This window comes from Pseudopipra pipra, chromosome Z (assembly GCF_036250125.1).
Source record: "Pseudopipra pipra isolate bDixPip1 chromosome Z, bDixPip1.hap1, whole genome shotgun sequence".
NCBI classification, from domain to species: Eukaryota; Metazoa; Chordata; class Aves; order Passeriformes; family Pipridae; genus Pseudopipra; species Pseudopipra pipra.
The window spans coordinates 40630327-40650028 of record NC_087581.1 but is presented as its reverse complement, the minus strand read 5'-3'; the positions used below and the strand labels follow the sequence as shown (position 1 = coordinate 40650028).

The 19702-nt window shown below is 38.0% G+C and overlaps 2 long non-coding RNA genes across 2 annotated transcripts; one reads left to right on the top strand and one right to left on the bottom strand.

The window, feature by feature from the left end:
- The first annotated feature begins 4168 nt into the window (after positions 1 to 4168).
- On the top strand, positions 4169 to 7576 carry LOC135406807 (uncharacterized). Its single transcript, XR_010426485.1, has 2 exons — positions 4169 to 6188; positions 6307 to 7576. It is a non-coding gene; the product is annotated as an uncharacterized LOC135406807 (long non-coding RNA).
- Positions 7577 to 11293: 3717 nt separating this feature from the next.
- Positions 11294 to 12909, bottom strand: LOC135406806 (uncharacterized). Its single transcript, XR_010426484.1, has 3 exons — positions 12750 to 12909; positions 12439 to 12521; positions 11294 to 12095 (listed from the first exon to the last, which is right to left on the bottom strand). It is a non-coding gene; the product is annotated as an uncharacterized LOC135406806 (long non-coding RNA).
- Positions 12910 to 19702: the final 6793 nt, after the last annotated feature.

Here is a 19702-nt window from a genome sequence, read left to right as displayed (position 1 = left end):
TCACATTTTCAAGCTGTATCCCGAAATGTAATGGGCTGTGCTACACTGAGCCAAGGAAACAGGTTTATAACAGACCCAAATACCCAAGCCTTTCTTACCTGAGGAAGACAACAAAAATATCAAAAGTATTTGTTAAAATTTATTTATTTTTTTTAGTCTTGCAAAGTCCTTTCTAGTTACAGTTCATTTAACTGAATACTCTCATTTCTCTTTGAAGCCAATGTTTAATCTCTTCACCATAGAGGGTACAGGTTAGAGTTTTAGAATAAGTCTTTGAAAGTAAATATATGTTGTGAGACATTCAACACCTTTCAAGTCCAGACTCTTAGAAGTGGAACTGTCTGCAGTGCTTTTCTTCACTATTAGCATTATATTATGACTGGCCAGCGGGAAACTTCTCAACTCTATGCATCAGTTGTACTGCCTGGAAAACCTAATGTTTTTCTCCATCCATGAAAAATAAACAACATATTATGATTGGCTTTTAGGACTGGGAATATGGCCACATAGGGAGATAAAAAGCCTGTATGAGTCTAGAATCAAGAAACCCTTCAAAATGTAGCTCCAAAATAATTAAGTTATCTTTAAATGAAGGCACATATTGGCATAGTGGAACTAAAAAAATAAGGCAAGATTTCTTAAAATTTTCTTTACTGAATAGCAAATTATTGCAAGATGGAACAGGGTTACTATTTTGGCTGGGAGGTATTGCTCATTTTTATTTTCTGATGCTTATGGCCCAATTAATTATAAATCTGTAAAAGAAACAGGTTGGAATATTGAGAATTATACTGTTTGTTGAGGAATTCATGAAGCAGCAGTTTAGCACAAATATGTTTACAAATTTATTTTAAAAGGTGTCAAAGAATAAATGACAAGAAAATGGGGAAAAATCACTGGACCTGCTGCTACATTATTTAGTGAAATCTTGAAATGAAGAGTCTACTTCTTATTAGCTATAATTAAAATGATTTCCTCTGTTTTCTGTTCTGAGGCATCAATTGACCAGCCTGGCAATTACACCTGGATGAAAACACAGGTAGGAGCAAAACAGCTTGGATAAATTACCACAAATCAGACTTTTGAATCACAGCCAGTGTAGCATTCAGAATAGCCAGCTCCTTGGAAGGGCTGTTTCTAGAAACTGAGATGAAAATCTAATTATTCTCTTTATCTCTGTGGTTTATGAAGCCCTCTATAGAGTTAATTTAAATATGACAGTATTTGAATATATGGTTTATTTTTACAAGTTTCTAGCAAAAGTTTTTCACTTTGAATTTTAACTAAACTAAGAGACATTCACAAAGAAGGGTAAGTTTTGAATAGTTTACTATTTAAAAATTGAAGACATTTCAGTGTCATTAAAACAATCGATTTCAAATTTGAAAACCAAAAGTTTACTCTTTTTTGCATGTAGTCATTTAAAAAGCAAGGTTATTTACTCTATACATTTACACCAACATAATTTAACAGATGAAAACTACTTTCTTCGAGTTCTTACACTATAACACTTATCATGCTCTGAATTGCCAGGATTGAAGAAACTTAGAGCACAGAGTTGAAAGACATATATTTTGAAAGATATATATTTTTTGTTAGTTTGGCCTTTGAAGGATACCCAGAAAAGGAAAAAAACAGTGTCATTGTATTAGATCATTATCATCTGAACAACAGAGGTATAACTCTGAATTATGAGTGCAGTAAAGCTATACCTGGGAAAGAACAGTAACAATTTTACACACATGGCACAGCTTTCTCATTTAAAGTGAGCACCAGTTCTCCCAGGGAAACTCTAGACAATCCCTACAGTGTTTTCATGATGCAGACAGAGAACTGCATTGACATAGCAAAGGAGAAGTTTTCAGATGACTCAGAGAGATTCTGTACTTACATGTATGAACCTCTACCTCTTAAGGACATCCCAACTTTGATATAAAATTTAGGATAAATATGCACTGAGGAGGAAAAAGAAAAATAATTGCATTTGTCATTCACCTCTGAAATACAGCTTTTAAGAAATTACACACAGCAGAGGTAATATAACTCTTCCAAAATCCTTATCCTAATCCTAGAGTGGCATCTTAGTGTGGCAGTGTTTGCCTGGCTGACATATCGGAAAAAACGGATTTTGTTGTCCAAGGTGGATACTTGCACTTTATAAATTTAAACAGGACAGCTGTTGTAGAAGGAGGCCCACAAAAACATGAAAAGATAATTTAAAATAGCTCTTGGAAGACAAAAAAGGAAGGAAAAAAAAAGGCGTGTCAAACCATTATTAAGGATTTGTGGATGGTAAGGCTGTTGTTCTGCTTCAAATATTCATGTACCTTAGTGATGTGGATTTGCAAAAATCTACAGATATGGAAAAATAGCTTTAAAGCACCATGCACTAACTGTGCTTAAGTTTTAATGGACATTATTTATTTTTTTTGAGTGTCATGTCTATCTCTACTACTTGTTATGCAATGTGATTGCACTAAGAACAATGAATCCAGTTAAAATTAACTTAGGTGTTATAAAGTCAAACATAAGAGTCCTATTGCAATGCAGAGCTAATTTAATGTACCACTAAAAGAGCTTTAGTCACTTAATACAGAAGGTCTCCAGAGAAGCCCAATGATCTTGGCAGTGACAGGAGGTCTTTTACTGCAAAGTTGTTTCCTCAATGCTCTAAACTTTCCCTCAGGATGGGAAATCTTCCCTTCATAGATGGGGAGGGAAGGATCTGTTAGGCAGGGCTGGTGGTTGTGTTTGTCCCAGAGTTTTTAGAGTGAAGGTTATAACCAAGAATAAGCGACCTTGTTTGGCAGTTTTCTCTCTTCTCAAGAGATGAGCAAGATAATAAGGTCATGGGGACAGGCTTTGAAAGTCTCAGGCAGAGAAATAAGTGAAAAGTTGTTCACATAATGAAAGAAAGAAAACCCTTTTAAAAAGAATGGTTCTGTTCAGAAGGGGATGTCTGTGGGAGGTAGAAATTAAATTAATGAAAGAAATTTGTGCATACCAAATGCTTTCTTCTAGTTTAAAGACATTTGTACTATAACATCTTTCTTAATTTTCCCAAAGAAAGTATTTCTTTTTCTTCAAAAGTGTTCAGTTGAAACCATTTTATCTCTAGTTTAAGTTTCCTTTTTGATCTATATGCCATTAAAAAAATATCTAAGTGAAAACTCATTTCAAAAGAGAAGTCTCAGAAAGACAGGCACTATTAAAATGTTTCTGTAGAAAAGGTTTCATATTGCCTCCATTTCATTTCCTAAATGTCCTAGACTTAAATTCTTCTAAAATCACCTAAGATCACAAAGTACTCTTCAAGTTCGTAGAACAGTGTGTTCTGATGGGACAAAATTCTCCTGCAATTTCTTTGACCAGTTCCAGCTGTTGCAAGTTTGTGTAGGTGAATTTCTGGAAGACATGACTTATAATTCATCTTAACTGTTAGAATTCTGTTAATTACTAATGAGCAATAGTGGTATTGTCATTACAGGACCCCAAAAATGTTTTCTTATATGGTCATATTATGATAAAAAAAATTGAACAAGCAAAAAATTTTAAGAAACAGTGTGGGCAGTTCAGCAATTCTTTTCTGCAGTTAAGATAATAATTTTTTCTCCCAGCAGAGGAGTTACTGGCATTTGATAATATTTGTTATTTGTAGTAGATGGCATGTCAATGTAAATGGTGTTATTTTAATTTACATAGTTACTGCTAGATTGCTAATTTAATAGCAATAAACCACTTAAATATGAAACTGTTATTAATTTTGCCCACTAATGGACCATTAATGGAATTTGTTTACATCCTCAGTATTGACCTATTGACCTATTATTATCAAGAGTTCACTCAAATTCTTTACTTTTTTACTTTTAAGCTCTGATCATTCCAAATTCTAGTATGCACTGCTAATGCTTTCTGTATGGCTCTGAGCATTCTAATGGAGTAGCAAATTTCCAGAAACCTTAACTGAGTTGGCTACTTAAATTTTTTACATCTGTGTCATGGGTTAAGATTGGCCCCCCCTGAGAGTCAGGGGCTCAGAGGTGATTGGGTGCCAGGGCAGTGTTCCCTGGAGAGCCAGTCACCATGTCTTGTTTGCTTCTGCTAAAAGTCATATATACGCAGCACTGGAAGCTGCTGGCAGTTTCTGTTGGTGTCTGCTGTTGTAGGTGTAGAAGGCCAGGGGGTGGCTGGGTTCCTTCTTTCCCCCCTCCGGGGAGGGGAGGGGAGCCCTGCAGCCCCCCAGCTCTGCCTAGGCCAGAGTTAGAGACAGCATTGGAGTGAGTGTTTGTGAGGGATGCGACTCACAAACAACTGGTAAGCGAGAGAGAGAGAGGCAGGCCTTGCGGCCAGGTCCTCTTCTTCTTTCCCCCCCTTTGCAGCCAGACTGCAGAAGGGGCTGTTTTTCCCTCTCACTGTTTAGTGGGAGTGGTGCAAGGCTCAGCATTTGAAGCAGAGCCAAGTGGACGGGCTGATAACGAAGCAGCTCGTCACTAGGGAAAAGAATCTCAGGTGAAACTGGAGATGGGCCAAAGGGCTCGGGAGTTGCCCTGCCGAGATTTGACTGGGAGCAACCAAAAACTGACTTGGAGGAATGAAGATTCCAAATGCCTACTGTGATAAGCTACACTACAGCAGCAGTGAACCGAGGTATGAGAGAGAGATCACACAGCAGAAATGACACAGGACCAAGGAGAAAGGACTCGGAGCTACCTTCTTGGACTTCAGGAGGAAGGAAGGACTTCCACAAACAGCTGGAGCTTGGTGAGGGGGAAGGGTTTGGGTCCCCGAACACTCCCACGAGAGAGAGACTGGTTACCTATCAGCCTCGAAAGGCTTTTCCTGGACTAAAATTAAAAGGAGAAGCTTTGAAGAGACTGACAGAAGTGTAATATATGTATATATGTATATGTGTATATATATATATATAGTTGTTTTTAGTTTATACAGTATATTTATTTATGTAAATAAATGTATATATGCTTCCCTCTTCCCCTATAGAAGCCTCTAGCCTGAAAGTTTTCTCTTCAATGTTAGGAGAAATTGTGGGAAGGGGTGGGAAAGCCTGGAAATTGGATTTTGGATTTCTAATGTGGCTCAAACTGCCACAATCTGTATTTCATCTTCTCTTCTTTTTATCTTGGCTCATAAGTGCTAACTAAAAACTTATAATTTCTAAACTTCAGAAATGTCAGCTTATTACAAAGTTAACCCAGAAATAGCAGTTATCTTCCTGGTCTGCACATGATCCTTGAAAACTATGCATGTCTCATTTCCCTTAAAAAAAACTTTTCCTTTTTGCTTAACATAATTTTAGCACGTTTGACACTTCCATTCCCTTTACAGTACATTCAATTCTGAAGTCAGCAGGTGCCAACAGCTACAAGGGAAACAATCAGAGCTCATAGCAGTGAGACTTCAAATATTGAAATTGGCCTGTTTAAAAATAAATGCTTAAATAAAAGTGAGACATTCAGTTATATAGGTAGTTGCCAAATATGCACATATTAAAAACTCACTGCTTATAGCATGGCCATCTTCAGACAGATATTTGTACCTGCACCAACTCTGAAGTTAATCCACTTTTTTGAATTTTCTATTTTTTCTCTGTGTATTATTTGTTCTTTTCTTGAATTTCAGTCTGCATGAGTTTACCTGTTGTTGTTGTTGTTTTTCATCAGTTGTTGTTGGGGGTATGAGAAATAAATGACTTGGTTTTATTATAAGCAAATTAATTTAGTGGAAAAACAGAAGGGGGTGGAGGTTTTTTTTTTTCATTTATTTCCAAGGGGGTTTTTTAGGTGTATTGTGAAAGCTGTAAGGTGGAGGGTCCTGTCTGGGCCTGACGCCAGGGAATTTTTGTGGCTGGGAATAGGGAAAAGTGTAAAAACAAAAATATACCTTCTGCCACATGGTCATCCATTGTGTACGGAGAGACATCCCTGTACAAAGGCTGGGGGGTATGTCCAAATCAATCAAGAGGGAAGGTAACACCCCCTCCTGAGTCCAAGAAATTACTTTTTAAGGTAAAAAAACAGGGATCACTGAATATATAACAGTTTATGTAACTGGGAGAGTACAAAAGGTGTGGTTTTCAAATGGTTGGTGTGCCTTCAGGTCCATGTGACTTGGAAGTGCACCTAGCGCGCTGCAATAAAGAACTTCCAGCTACATTTTCCTTTGTCCTGCAGGTATTTTCGCCGTTTTTAAATTTAAAGGAAGGATTTTTCCTACAAGGGTGGTGATTTTTTGTTCTTTTGGTTTGCTTTGGTTTTTGTTTGTTTTGGTTTATATATATTTTTTTTAAAGATGTTCTTACAACAAGAGCCGACGTGCTTGATGGAGGAGATTGACCTGGAAGAATATTGTCTCCTGGAGCTATGCACTGCATTCCTGATGAGAAATTGCAGTGCTAGCATGAAGGCTCTAAATCCCTTCTGATGTTACTTCTAGAATCATTATCAGCTAGTCCTGCTAAAATGCTTCATTGCATTCCTGCTTTCTACTTTCTGTTATGCAAATCCAATCAGATTATGCACCTCCTCACAAAATTAAGCTTGTTACAGTGCAAGCACGGTCCTGTGTCTTCACTCAAATTTGCGATAAACCTGGGATCTTTATCTTGTGATTCTCGCTGTAACCATGGCAAGCTGCCTCAGCAGAAGGTCAGCAATTCATTAGTAATATGGAAACACATAGATGGCTGCTGACAATTTGAAGGAAATGGAGTTTCTGTGTGGTGTTAAACTTTATAACCGTGTCAACTTTTTCCCGTCTCCTTGAAAATGACATCCTGTGTTCAGCAGTTGTTGATTACCATCCTCTGTTCTCAAGTTCTGTGACAAAGCTGTAAAATATCTTGTCTTTTTTTTTCAGCAGTTATAGCGGGTTCCTTCTCCTTAAGGTTTACCACTTTGTGTGCCACTATGTCATAGGTTTGAAAAGAGATGTTGGAGTTTCCTTTTTCTTCCCTAGGGCCCCTCCCCCGCCCGCGTTCCTCTCCCCCCACCCCCGCCACCTGTTTCTTCCTGGACGGGAGTGAGGGAGCGGGCGGGAGCGGAGTAGCGCCGCACATGCGGGGCAGCAGGGGGTGGGAGGAGAAGGAGGGCTCGTGGGGAAGCGCGGTGGCTGTGGGGAGGGCTGGGAGTCCTTTGTTCGGGGGCTTTTTGGGGGTGGTCCGTGAACCGGACAGACCGGGACCCCGGCTTTTTGGGCGCCTCCTTTTCTTTTCCTAAGAGGAACGTGGTGGTGTTTTTTTTTTTTTTTCCCATGGGACACCTCACGGAGGACAACTGAGAGAGCGAGACTGAGCCATCTCAGAGCGAGGTATATTCTGCTTTCAAGACTTTCGCAATGCTCCTGCAAGCCCACGTGGCTGCATGCAGCTTTTGAATATCCGGGACAGTCCTGCCTTTCCCCCCGCTCCTCCCCAAGTTGCCTCGGGTTTCCTCCCTCTTCGCCTGGGGAACTGGCACTTTGTTTTGTTTCTTCTGAAAGTTTTTGATTGCACCATTTGTTGTTTATTCAGATTTTGTCAATAAAAAGCTGTTTCTTTTACTTTTCCACACTTCCACCTGAAGTTTTTTAATTTCTAAGTTGTAATCTTGTTAAACTAAGACGCGCCACTAGTAATGCTGTTGAGACAATTCAATATTTTTGGGCAAGCAACCAAAGAAAATACCTGTTTAACCAAAATGTCAACTAGTTCTATTCTTTCCTATCTCTATCATCTTACCATCTGTGTATTCACTACTTTGCATATCTATTTTTGAAATCAAACACTTCAACACTCTAAATGGTTTTGTAGACTATATGCTGCTAAATAAACCAGGGTCAGGTCTGTATTCTGGCATAAGACCAACAGGTACAGCATGATGGAACATGGATGAAAAGTGACTGAAATGCCAAAATTGCTCCTTCTCTGTTATTTATTGGTATAGAAATACCCATCGAACAGGATCTATTTGACCAGCTACAGATGTCTGTATTGTAAACATCTGAACCTAGTTGAGTCTGTAGTAAAACAAATTCTAAACCTGAGAATTTGATCAAATGAATGAGTTACTTTATTGGTTATGGAAGGAACCAGAGTTTTCGATAAACACATCTATATTTTAGCTTCTAAATTTAGAGTAATCTGAGTTAATACATTTCTTTTTCTTTTAAATACATATGTTTAAATACAGGTTTTTCAAAATAAAAGTGAAATGTATGATTTTTTTGAGGTCTCAAGTATCAATTTAACTGTACTAAGTGGCATATTTCACTTCAACTCAGAAACTAAACTTTTGTTTTTGATGTACCAAGGCCTACTATTTTTCTAGCTTGATAATTCTGTTGTTATTAAAACTCCAAGGGTGCAGAAACTTTTTTTTTTTGTTGCTATCTTACCATTTAATCGTTGAGAAACCAATATTGCTAAAACAGTGATTCTGCTTCCATTTATTACCACGCTATAAATCTTTTAAAATTATTGTTCAAAAACAAAAATTAGCTGAAATAAAGCCCTGAATTCATATGTGATTAAAAGTGAAAACAAAGAAGTATAAGGTTTTGTATCCTAGTTTTGTATTGTTGTCTTTCTTTACTCTTGGCCTGTCCTGCTCAACCACACTCAAGTCTTAGGTAAATCCTCAGACAGGTAAAAGGAAGATTTATTAAACGGCATCAGTGATCAGAGCTGTTTTTCTGGCTTCTGTTTGTCTTTTTTGGCAGGTATGCCGCTTTCTAATAGGATCACTGCAGTTTATGCTCTCATGTGACATCTTTTGTGGCTTTTTTTTTTTAATCACTTGTTGTTCATATTCACAAAGGAAGGAAAAAATGTGGCAGTGAAATAAGATGTACAAGAGATCATGATCATCTATTAAAGTACCCCATCTCTCTGTAGGGGTCACCAAGAGGTATATTACCATCTTATTAATGCTGTGAAAGCCCCTTTTTTGTCATAAAAACATGTTTGGAAAGAAAGGGGTCCTAGTCATGACTCTTTGCAATTGCAGTAATAGCCTATTTGGGAGCAGACTTCATCAAAGCACTTCTGTGTGTACATTACTTTCCCCTCATGCTTGCCAAGCACCATTTCGTCACAGCAAAACACTGGGATCAACAGGGTCATTATTTTGGACAGAGACAGAGTAAAGATACAGGTAAAAAGAGAAAACACATTTTGACAAATATCAGTAGCACTTGTAATCCCCAGACACTCTGCCCTGAGCGAAGGATTGGTGTTCATATGGCAATAAAGTAGTTTCCAGTCAGTGAGAGCATCCTGCCTTTTAGCATTTTCTTTCAGTCTTTAATTCCCCCTGGACAGATTACTGGCACTTAGGAAAAACCATGTATGTTTTAACGCAGATTTATGTCATTTAAGCGAGAAACCATTAGACTGACTGACAAGGTTATTTCTCACCATCTCCATGCTCCAAACAGCTTTTTGTGCCCATCTACATGTTTTAAATTTCTGCTCGAATTCATCTCTGAAGGGAACAGTCTTAATAGGTCTTTAGTGGCACTTCACTTTTTACAGAAATCTGAAGGCTGGTAACACTAAATTAGTGTTTTTATCTCTGCAGAAATTATTGCTACATGCAGTTCCCATGCAGCAAAGCATTTAAAACAAATAGTGATTTTATTATTTTAATGGTTTGCCATATAGAGTAAGAAGAAAATTACAGGAAAAAAACCATCTATGGCAGACAAACACGTTCAGATGTCTTTACTTATTTTTTAAAGAAATATATCTAGACAGTATTTTTTAGCTCTAAGGAGGGACATTTTTGGATTATTAAAATTGGTGTATTAATTTTGGCAGAATAAAATAATTAAATGTATATTACATTTTGTTCCATTGATTGACAGAGAGTTTACGTCTTATTTTATTGACTGCACAGATAATTAGAAGTATGCACAGAATCAATACAAAGCAAGTGTGCAAACCTAGCTTTTATCAAATTTTTTTATCCTTGGCTTTTATCAGATTGCTAATTTTAACATCATTAACTTACACTCTACCAATACAAGATGTGAGAGTATTACCCTACCATTTTAATCTGAAAGGATTTTGAAGTGTATGATCTGTGATTGGCCAAGCAATCAGTTGAAAAAAAAAATAAAAATCAAGTCTGAAAAGAATTATTCGTCTTTGAACTAGCTTCAATAGGATGCTAACAAAAAAATATATGCAAATAATATGTAGGTGGTGATTGTAGTTGAGGAGTGGCTGCTTCTCCTAGTAATCATTGTGGTAATCCACACTGACCCACACTGAATACATGTGTTCATGCCAGCTGGAAGGAAATATAATGTTCCACCTTTGGCCCCATACCAGAATTTCCACCATGTCAAAGCCCCATGGACCAGTTGTTCACTGGCACTGCAGGGGAGAGTTATTGATTTACATGCAGCTTGTTATGATAGAGGTGTCAGTTAAACAGCAAAAGGACTTTTGTATTTTATCCTTGTGCTTGTTACTGCATGGCAGTGAAGAAAAACAATTGTATCAGCTCAGTGGAAGCTGGAGGGGAGAACAAAATCCTGACTGATGATAAATCATATCAAAATAAAAATGGAGGTAAAATCTCCACGCGTGTATTGTGGTTAAACTTCTTCATGAAATCTTTCCTGTAGAGATTAGATGTTTTGGTGAATTTCTGCACTGCCTTACAGTGCCAAGTAAACTAGGTTTAAACAATTCAGGGAGGTCAAGTGTAAATATCTTCAAGGGCATCTGTGAGAAAGGGGAGCTCTACATACCTGTGCCAAATCCTATTCAGTCAGTGGGAGTCCTTTCTACCTCTTAAAAGGGGAGAACTTTGGGCGGTCTCAGACTTGGGCATGGAAGAAAATGCTTCCTTTTCTTACAGCAGAAGGTGGGAGAAAAGGGAAAGCCCTGTTTTATTCTTTCCTAATGCATTCAGAAATGATGGAAATAGTTGACAGTCATGAAGCTTCTGTAAAGCCAGAGCCTTTGCTTTGACAATTACATCTTTTTACAGAATGTCTTTGGTGAGAAAGATATAATAAAGAAGAAAATGCTTCCACACTTTACTGAGATGGAAGCATTCAAACATTTAATTTAGTCTTTAAAACATAGGAAAGGTTGAGAAGAGTTCAATATGATGCTTTTCTTTTTTTTTATGCTCAGATTCACCACCTACATGTTTTTGCACATGGGTTCATTCTTAATGCAAACACTTGCCCTATCCAAAAATTAGGAACACCATTCAACTTTAATTACAAAGGAAAATATTGGACTTTTTAATGTATATTCTAATGTATTATTTAATGCCCTTTGTTATAGAAAAGCTTAATCTTCAGTGTAGAAGAAGAAATGCTTTTTGCATAACATGAAAGTGAATTTATCAAAATGTGTTTATTCCTCTATAATTTGCTGAGCTGTAGCAGTTTTAATTGTGCTTACTGTAATAAATGTCTTGATCTGGATTTCATTTTTAATAGAGACAATACTTAGCTTAATTAAGTTCTCCTCATTCCAGTTGCATGGGGAATTTAAGAAAAAAATTATTCATGTCATGTTTTTAAATTATTTAAGTATTTTTACTGTGTTTTACATGCCCCCCCCCATATGCATTAATGTCATTAAACAACAGATTAGCAAATATATAAACAAACACCCAGTGGTTTTCCAGGTTTCTTCAAATAGTTGTAAGAAACCAGTATGGCAAATATGGCCTTTCCACATGGCTGGGAGATATGGCAAATTAGGCAGAAACAAGTTTCAAAACAACCTAAACCACCTTTGACTCCTTGGTGATTGTGGAATCAGGAAAAAGTCTCCGAGTAATTTTTCACTTCCTGTAGCTCTTTTTTTTTCCCTAGCACCATTAATCTGGGAAGAAGTAACACAAAATCCCTTCCAGATCTGGCCCTTGGCAGGTGGAACAATTCCTGTCCAGATGGCAGTAACACCAGAGCAATATTTCCAAAACTGTCTGTAAATCCAATATGTTTTTGTGACTTGCTGTTTTTGGCAGTCTTCTGCTATCTACTTTCCTTCTATTCAGTCATCTCCTTTCTTCACCTTTTTCTTTTAAAGAAACTTCTTCCCCACAATGCTTCATTGTAATGAGCCATTTCTATTCAGGTTTCCAGATGACAAAATTTTCTTATCTTCACCGCAGTCATATCTTATGTGCAATAGTATTAACTTTTCTTTCCTCTTTAATGGTTCTCTGCCACATCTAAATCTCCATGTTTAAGCTAAAATAATATCCAGGTTTTAAAAATACCTAACTCATACTGTAAACAAGTCTTGTAATAACACCAAGAGCTACATAAAAATAAAATTAGTTTTCTTTCCACTCGCCATACAGGTTCCTTAAATCCTTAATGTTTCTGATTCATTCAAATATTTTCAGCAATACAAGGAAGACTAATTTTTGCGTGTAATACAGGTGATTTAATTTCTTTATTACTTACTGCCTTAATCCTGAAGTCAGTGTTATTGAGATCCAACACTAACTCCTACTCATTAAAAATTTAAGCCATGCCTCAAGTGTGACCTGAAACACAGGGCACAGAGGGTGAAGCAGAAAGTATAGTAAACTGAACTGCTGTGCTCATTCCAAGGAAAAGAAAGGTTTGGAAATGTGGCAAAAATTATTAATTTCTGCTTAAAATATTTAGCATTCACTCTGGAGATGTAAGATTGACTGGGGAGAAATACGTTCTGTGAGGTCCGTTCTGCTCAGGCTAAGATCTATTTTGGTAGTTTAATCCCTCTAACTTACTGCTAAAATATGTACAGAGAAGAAATACAGATGAAAAAACCCCAACACATTGGTCTTCCTGATCTGCCAAAAACTCTTAGGTTTTAAGTGCTGGCATCTTTCCCTAGAGCAGCCCTTTGTGATGCATCGCATGTGGCCACTGTGACCTCGCTGGTGATGGTGACTGAGAAAGCTCTGATGTCACAAAGGGCTCTGCCCTGGCTCTGAAGCAGCCCAGAAAGGGAGAGGCAAAAAAGGAGGGAAAGAAGGAGGGGAAAAACAAACAAACAAACTCCAAAAAACTCCCAAACAAACAAAAAAAAAAAAACAAGAAAAAGAAAGAAAAAGAAAAAAAATGAAACAAGGAAAAAAACAATGAAAAGAAAAAAGAAAAAACAGAAAGGAAGAAAAAAGTAGGAAAAAAGAAAAAGAAAAATAAGAAAAAATAAAAGAAAAAGTACAAAAAGAAAAAAGAATAACAAAAGAAAAAGAAAAAAGAAAAAGAAAAAAGAAAAAAAGGAAAGTAAAAAAGAAAAAGAAATAAAAGAAAAAAAGAAAAAGAGCAGGGAGGAAGAAAAAAGAGAAGTTATATTAACAAAAAATCTGTCCCTAAGAGAAAATGTAGTTTTTAAATAATGAAGTTTTGCCATAAGTGTCAGTTCATACTTATACTGTATATATTTAATACAAAGTGTAATTTAGTAACAATATAGTTTATGAGAAATACTTCACAATTTAGAATTTATTCTGGATGTTTCTGAAAATCCAGCTGCAGAACTGCAACTCTTTTCTCTCTTCCAAAACCACTACTAAGAACACTGCATTTGCGGTACTTAAAATATTATTTTTCCAATAGAACTGGACCTGAGTAAAATACATTTGTCAAAACTGGTAGCTATTTGGTTTAAAAACCCCTACCAATTAATGTTGCTATGATGTATTGATTTTCTCCTCAGTGGTTAATGAGGGCACGTAGAACAGTAGAGCCTGGGCTTATGGCTGTAAAGGAGGGAAAAATATTCTGATTGGGTAAAAAAATATAGACTTATACACTGTCAAAGTATTATTTCCATTCGGCTTCACTGTTCACTAACATAACCTCAGCAAATTAGGCCAAACTTCATACCTCTCTAGTAGAAGAAGCTTCAAAGTAACAACTCTATTTGGAAAAAAAAAGTTTTGAATAAGTAAAAGGCTGCAAGTAGATGATAAGTTATATTCCTAAAAACGGCAGTATCTTTTATGAGGTACCTGTTCAGCAATTAGCACTGGTGCAAGAGCCTTCATGAATGGCTTTGGGAGCTTCTACATTAAAAATATCAAAACAATTTATTAATTACTAATGGTTAATGAATGCATTTCAAAAGGTTCTCATAAGTGAAGAAATCATGCCTCTTGTTACACACCCCAGATTTCCCAGATGAGTTTTGGATAAGCCCAGAACAAACAGAAACTGAAGGACAAGGATGGACCTAAAGCTCAACCCACCACTGTGTTTAGTGCCTCAGTCTCACCAAATTTCCAACCAAGGCACTTCAGCCTCACGTGTCTTTTTTGAACACACTTGTCTCTAAGTTCAAACCCAAGTTTTTGCAGTTGAGCAAGTCCCACCTATTGAAAATATCTGGCAGGTAAATATTTTAAGGGTCTAAGTGAAGGCTTTCAATAGCACAGATACTCTTTCACTCTAGTTTACCCTTTCTGTTTTCCTCTTATTTGTCCCTTTTATCTCAGTTTTCCTTCTATCCATCTCCACTCATTTAGCCCCTGAATGCCTCATCTTCCATCATTCAAAATTCCTTTTACCTCCTCTTTCAAGAAGGCTATAACTGGAATAGAACATTTACACATTGCTTTGGAGCTCTTGTAGAAAATGTATGAACTTCTGACTGCCCAAGACAACAACTGGAAATGATGATGAACTTATGATTACAGAAGAAAAAGTTCTCTAAGGCTAAACAGCAATGGAATATTCAGCATTTCTAGCTTTAGAAAAAAATAAATCTGCATTTATTCTTTCTGATAGATTCTTTTGATGGAACAACAGTTTAGACTAACCTTAGTCTTTCATTCGTGGCTGGGCTTCGCGAACGAAGATTTGAGAAGGCTCTATCCACGTTTGCTACAGGCACGCTGGTGGCTTATGAGGCCAATACGTGACAGACATATCCGATTGCAAAAGGCACAGCAGAAAGACTCCTTAGACGGTGTATTCTGCAATACACGGTTCTTTCTGCGTTACCTTTTTTCCTCGAGGGTGATCCTGCGTGCGTTCTCAAAGGAGACAGCTGCGTTATAGATGGTGTGTCTCCAGGCTTCCCGATTTGAGGCCAGAGTAGACCAGTTATGGTGATCAGTATGGCCAAGGCTGAGATGTTGTTTCAGGGAGTCCTTGTATCTTTTCTTCGGGGCTCCTCTCATGCGGCAGCCGGTGGCAAGTTCACCGTAAAGCAAGATCTTAGGGAGGCGGTGGTCCTTCATCCTGGAGACGTGCCCTGCCCATCGCAGCTGTGTTCTCAGCAACATGGCCTCAATACTTGTGATAGCTGCTTGCTCTAGAACAGATGTGTTGGTCACATAGTCTGACCAGTGGATGTTTAGGATTGTGCGGAGGCAGGTATCTACATTCGATACCGTACTGATGGAAGTCTATTCAATCTAAGGCGACTGAAGGCCCACACTAAGACCTTAAACCATCTTGTCCGGGAACTGCTTTATGCTGATGATGCCGCCCTTGTTGCCCACACAGAAGCAGCCCTGCAGCGTTTAACATCCTGCTTTGCAGATGCTGCTGAGCTCTTTGGTCTGGAAGTCAGCTTAAAAAAGACAGAGGTCCTCTAGCAACCTGCACCTCAGGAAGTCCCCCATCATCCCCACATCACCATTGGCCAATCGGAGCTCAAATCAGTCCAACAGTTTAATTACCTCGGTAGCCTCATCTCCTCAGATGGTAAGATCGACGGAGAGATAGACAACAGATTAGCAAAGGCATATAGTGCTTTTGGAAAACTCCACAAAAGAGTTTGGCGTAATAAACACTTGAAGAAAAGCACCAAGATCAGTGTTTACAAAGCCATAGTGTTGTCGACTCTCTTATATGGCTCCGAATCATGGGTCATCTACCGCCACCACCTGCGACTCCTAGAACGCTTCCATCAACCTTAGTCTAGACTGATCCTAGTCAAACAAAACCCCCTGTATTTAAAAGATGTTTAGAGATTCAGTAGCTAAATACTGGGAAATAAAAGACAAATATAGAAACTCAAATCCAGTCTCAAGGGTAACTGATAGAGATGATGTTACAGGAATTGAGAGACCCTGGACATTTCTTAGGGAATAATTTAATAAATCCTGTAAATGGCAGAAGGCACCAGGCAGAAAGTTCTGAAGCCCCACAGAGAATCTTCCAAGAATTCATAACTCTGAAATAATATGCACTAACCAAGGTGAAGACTGAAAGATCTGTGGATAAGAGAAGCACCTTAGTGCCTGCAAGTGACTATAACATTCACTACAAAGCCAATTAAAGACCTTCTTGGGTATCTTTTTCAGTGCCCTGTGCAGTGGTAAGATCTTGCTCCTTAGGAGGTCAGACACCACAGAAGATGCTGCACTCCTGTAAGATTCCTGACATTGGTATGGCAGGAAGAAACTAATCTGAGCCAAAGACAATGTGCTGGCAGGATTCAGCAAGAACATTTCAGCAATATCCTTCTGAAATCCAAAAGGAAAATGGAAAAGGGGAGGGGGAAGACTGTTTAAATGAAGATAAAGTTCAATATCAGCGAATGATAGACAGGTGAATTAGATAAAATTAATAGCAAGCAACTAAATTCCCCCTTAAGCAGACACCCCCTTTTTGTTAAGTTCTAATATTGTCAATAATAAACTAAGCACTGGTGCTTTTCTTCAACTATTAAATTTTGTTTATGGGGTACTCGCGTTACCAAAAAATTGTATTTCTGAAAAAAAGGAATCTAGGGAAAACATACAGAGACAGAATAGACTCAGGGAAAAATTTAAAGGGGTTAGATTATGGTCATAATTAATAAAATTCTAAAATATGTCCCCCTCATACTTGGGAAGGATAAGTTAGATTTATACAAATATTAAAAAGTTACTTACATAAATAAAGAGTGCACTTATGCATACATTGCAATAACAAATCAATCTCATTGAACCACAGAATGGTTTGGGTTGGAAGGGACCTTAAAGCCCACCCAGTTCCACCCCCTGCCATGGGCAGGGACACCTTCCACTAGCCCAGGTTGCTGCAAACCCCATCCAAGCTGGCCTTGGACACTTCCACGGATGAGGCAGCCACAGTTTCTCTGAGCAACCTGTACCAGGGCCTTACCAGCCTCACAGCCAAGAATTTCTTCCTAATATCCAATCTAATCCTACTTTCTGTCAGTTTGAAGCCATTCCCCCTTGTCCTGTTACTCGAGGTCTTTGTAAATAGTCTCTCTCCCTGTTCCTTGCAGCCCCTTCAGAACCTGAAAGGCCACAAAGCTTCTCTTACCCCAAAGCTTCTCTTCTCCAGACTGGGCAATCCCAACTCTCCCAGCCTTTCCTCACAGCAGAGCTGCTCCATCCCTCTCATCATCTTAGTGCCTCCTCTGGACTCACTCCAGGAGCTCCATGTCCTTGCTGTGCTGGGCCCCCAGGCTGGAGGCAGCTCTGCAGGTGGGGTCTCACCTGAGGGGGCAGAGGGGCAGAATCCCCCCCTGCCCTGCTGCCCATGCTTTGGGATCAGCCGAGGGCACAGGGAGGTTTCTGTGCTGGGCCATGTCCAGCCTCTCTCCCACCAGCACCCTTAAATCCTTCTCCCCAGGGCTGCTCTACCTGCTCATCTCCAGCCTGGATTGATCCTGGCAGTTGCCCTGATCCAGGTGCAGCACCAGCCCTTGGCCTTGTTAAACCTCATGAGATTTCCAGGGCCCACTTCTGGAGCTTGTCCATGTCCCTCTGGATGGCCCTGTCCTTCAGGTGTGTCACTGCACTGTCAGCTTGGTGTCACCTGCAAACCTGCTGAGGGTCCCTCAGTCACTTCATCTCTGTCATTAATGAAGACGTTAAATCACACTGGTACCAATACAAACCTCTGAGGGACACCACTGTTCACTGGTGTCCATTGGGACTCTGTGGCCATCCAACCACTTTCTGATCCACCTAACAGTCCACTCATCAAATCCATCCATTTACAGTTTAAACAGAAGGAGAATGGTGTGGGGGACTGTGTCAAAGGCTTTACAGAAATCCATATAAATGACTTCTGTAGCCCTTCCTTGTCCACTGGTAGAGTCATTACAAATAAATATATTAAGATGATTCATTGATCAAAACAATCTATTTTTTAGGAATTTCTTCCTATTACATGTAATTGTTCAATGTCTGTTCATTTCTTTCTAAAAATGTCCCTGCAATCTGTTTTCACTTATAAACTATACTTGTTTATAAACACAAAGGAAACAGATCCCGGCATTATAATAAATTAGGAGCTATTGTTTCCTTATAGTATTTGTCATTTGTACTAAGCACACCAGATTTTTTTTTCAGCCTTCTGGTTTATCTGAATTTTTGCATGCTGACAGTGAGAAGAGATGTAAGAGCAGATGTCATTGTGCTACCCCCTGCCTCCAGAGCAGATTGAATATTTTTTTATCACCATTTGCAGGCTATCATGTGCAGATATTTACTCTGAAATTTACCTAGCAACACTGCAATGTGTGCTTTGTGAGAGATATTGGTGGGTGGAAATTTTCTTAAATAAATCTTGATATTTTTCCCTGTATGCTTTATCTAGATGACATTTTATTAAAATAAATGTAAGATAAGAGTTGGTGTATTTTCCATATAGTCACAAAACATATTTATATGACTGATGCTTAGGTTCCATTTGTGCTTATATTGAAGTATTGAAGATTTTCATCACCTCACTACAATTGTTTTCTCTTTCCACTTCAAGTATTTGTTCCTTAAAAAGCAGCAAATTAAATCCTTGACCTACTGAGGCTAACGTGAAATTTAAGATATCTGTAATAGAAACTACAGTGATATTACCTGCTACCAAAGACCATTCCCTCCTTGGTTGTGATATGGCTGCTTTTGAAGGCCTCAAGGGTGAAGTGTAAGCGTGACAAACTGCATTTAATCCTCCTAGCTGGGTTTATCTTGCTGCAGTGTGTATATTACATGTATTATTGACAATAGAGGAGACTGCTTCAAAATTTCTGTAATTGCACAAGTGTCAAGTCGCTTTGAATAGCTCTATCTGTTAACTTTCAAGGAGACTCCTCAAAAATGTGTAATAAGGGAATCAAATACTCTTTGATTCTATCATTTTGTCTTCTGTTTTCTGGTATCAGATATTTCTTGTTGTAGTTAAAATTAATTTTCTAAAAACATTTATTTATGGCTGTAAAAATTCCTTATATTCTAACGACTTCTTAATGCTAAGTTCAAATTTTGAACAGAAAAACAAAATAAACAAACAACAAACTTCCCAAACAGAATAAAGAAACCAGAAACCTTTTCAATATTTTCTACTTCTCTGTTATACAGCAGTTAAATAAGTTAAATATTTATACTGCCTGACACCTTACAAAGTGACACGAATAAATAAAATAGATGAGCCTTGCCACTGATAGACAGGCCTGGAACTGTTGCTGGAAGGAAATCTAGACTTAACTTCAGATCTGTTTCCTGATACTTTGTTTTTGTCTTGCTTTCTATCTCCCATTTTAAAACTGAATTCTACAACAGCACATTTAAATTATTTGTTTCTCAAGTTACTCATCATTAGCAGAAAGTATTGTTACACTTATTATTACAAGTCAATCTGAATTCCTTGTTTTCACTGAAAATTTTCATTCACCACTTTATGTAAAAGAATTTATCAATGTTTGATGGAAATTTTAATGTGTTTTGTAAATTCTAATTTTAATTTAGCTTGGAAATGCATTTTGAAATGG